The sequence below is a fragment of the Oryza glaberrima genome, chromosome 3 (assembly GCF_000147395.1).
Source record: "Oryza glaberrima chromosome 3, OglaRS2, whole genome shotgun sequence".
Lineage (NCBI taxonomy): Eukaryota > Viridiplantae > Streptophyta > Magnoliopsida > Poales > Poaceae > Oryza > Oryza glaberrima.
Window position 1 is genome coordinate 19,697,519 of NC_068328.1, and position 2,244 is coordinate 19,699,762.

The following is a 2,244-nucleotide window of genomic DNA, read 5'->3' on the forward strand; positions in this document are numbered from 1 at the left end:
TGATATGAATTTTTAGAAGTTTCTTAATATTAATTCATTATTCAAATTTTAGTAATGTTTTCGGATATGGATTCTTCTATAGATTTTTTTACAGAACTAATATACATTCTTTTATCAAACTAACAAATTTTAGTTTGTCTCAATTGTAGTTAAAACAAATTACTTATGGATTTTGTAGTTTCTAGTTTGCACTATACCAGTTATTTTACTAATTAATTATTTGGTGATGTTTTTATTACAGAAGGTATTAAGTTTTAGTTCATGAAAATTAAGAGTATGGTTTTATGACCACACTGGAACTTTGTTCACTTCAAAATGAGTTAAAATGAAGTTTATATGAATTTTCTAAGTTTGAGCAAGCTTTATGTGTGATTTATATTAGATGAATTTTAGAGGCAAAAATTGTACTACGTGTGCCAAGTTTTAGGTTTTCATATTAAATTTCATATCTTTGTGAATCTATAGCAACTGGAATTACCTCAAAATTGTACTACATGTGCCAAGTTTGTGCATTTTTCTGTTAAACATATATTTGTTTGGGTATTTCTTTTATTATTTTCCAGATTTTAAAAAATGGGGTCCACTGGTGAGTGAGAGTAAATATGCAGAAAAGTCCCTGAGGTTTCTAGGAATATAGGCCGAAGTCCTTATCACATGTTTAATACTATCTTCATAAAGAGTGCTCCAAGTTTTATACTTTTACTAATAGGTCCTGGGTCAACATGTCATGCAGAGAACATTTAGAAATAAAATCCTACAAGATTTAAACTCATACTAATCAAATTCTTAGCACCTAATGAAGTGGGTCCCGCTTGTCAGTGACACTAGGTGGAGGAGGACAGGGCTGTGGCGCCCCGGCGAGCTTCTCGCCGGCGCCGGCGACGAACGGTGGCCGTCCTCACGATGCAGCCAAAAGAGAAAATGTAGAGTGGAAGATGGCGAAACTAATGGCGGTGGTATCGCGGGCTGTGGTGGCTGGAGTCAACGACGGCGGCAGCGCGAGCGGCGGTGTGCTTCGGGGTGATGCGCCATTTAGAGCTACGGCTCGATTTGTGCCAAATGTGTGCATGCATGTGCCTCTACGGGACTCCTGAAGACTCACTTGAGTCGCACGTACACCGACGAAGCTTGGACGACGACGGTGAACCGAGGAACGCTCCGGTGGCGGCGGAAAACGGCGGTACGACGGCGTCGGCTTCCTCCGGTCTTTGGGCTGCCAAGAAGAGAAGGGAAATGGATCAAAGATCACCTAAGGATGCTTCATATGCGAGGAATAGCGCCGAAGCTCACCCGGGAGCGGGGAATTGACGACGATGGCCGGCGGCCGGACTTGGGGAAGAAGAGTTCGATCTCCTCAACGGCGGCGTTTTAGCTCGATCTTCTTTACGCGTCCTTCTGCAGGGACCTAGGCGACGTCGGTGGCGCAATGGCTTGGTCAGCGGAGGCTCGAGTCGACCGGAACGGCGAAGTGGCCGACGGCGGCGCTCTGGACACCGAGAGCGGCGTCGAGCTTGGCACAAGGTGTTAAGAGACATGATTGATCAGGTAGGGGAATTGAATCACATTTCCATGGTTGGAATGCGGCGAAGCTCACCAGAGAAGATTTGCGACCGATCAAACATCTTCGATGGAAAGAAAGAAGAGAACGTTCTTGGCAATACATGGGAGTTCTTGAAGTTTATTTCTATGGAACAAGATTAGGATGAGAGATGAATTCAGTGGCGAAGTGGCTCACTAAATGGTGAAAGTGGAGAAGACAATGACATGCTAGGTGTCAATATGGAATATACACGTTTTTAAGATGGTGGCTGAGTTTAGGGCGTTGCAACCTCACCTACATCACCCAAACTAGCTATAATGGCTGTCAAGTGGTCCATGGAGATGTTTCCTAGATGAAAGATAGGGTGGAGGGAGGAATTGGGTGAGAAATGGATATTGGAACCTTTTATCCTTCTCTCTCCCCCTTCATGGTATTTAATCACATAAACAAAGAGAGGTGAAGAGATGTTGTGGCTGTGATGTAAATTGACAATTGGGCCCTATGAAGTGATTTCCTATAAATGTACGAGACGTAAGGTGGTACTTTAAGTGAAAATTGATTTTAAACCCTTCTCTCACCTTTTGAGAAAAAAAAGAAGATTTAAAAGAGTGAAGAGTAGATGATGTGTTGGCTGTGATTGTATGATGAGTGGGCCCCGCAAGGACTTGGTCCCACATGTAAGGGAGAGATGTAGAAGGAGAGAA

At 43.1% G+C, this 2,244-nt stretch overlaps 1 long non-coding RNA gene across 1 annotated transcript; it reads right to left on the reverse strand.

The window, feature by feature from the left end:
- Window positions 1–983: 983 nt before the first annotated feature.
- Window positions 984–1,712, reverse strand: LOC127769078 (uncharacterized). The gene is made up of 3 exons (XR_008016651.1): window positions 1,595–1,712; window positions 1,291–1,510; window positions 984–1,213 (listed from the first exon to the last, which is right to left on the reverse strand). It is a non-coding gene; the product is annotated as an uncharacterized LOC127769078 (long non-coding RNA).
- Window positions 1,713–2,244: the final 532 nt, after the last annotated feature.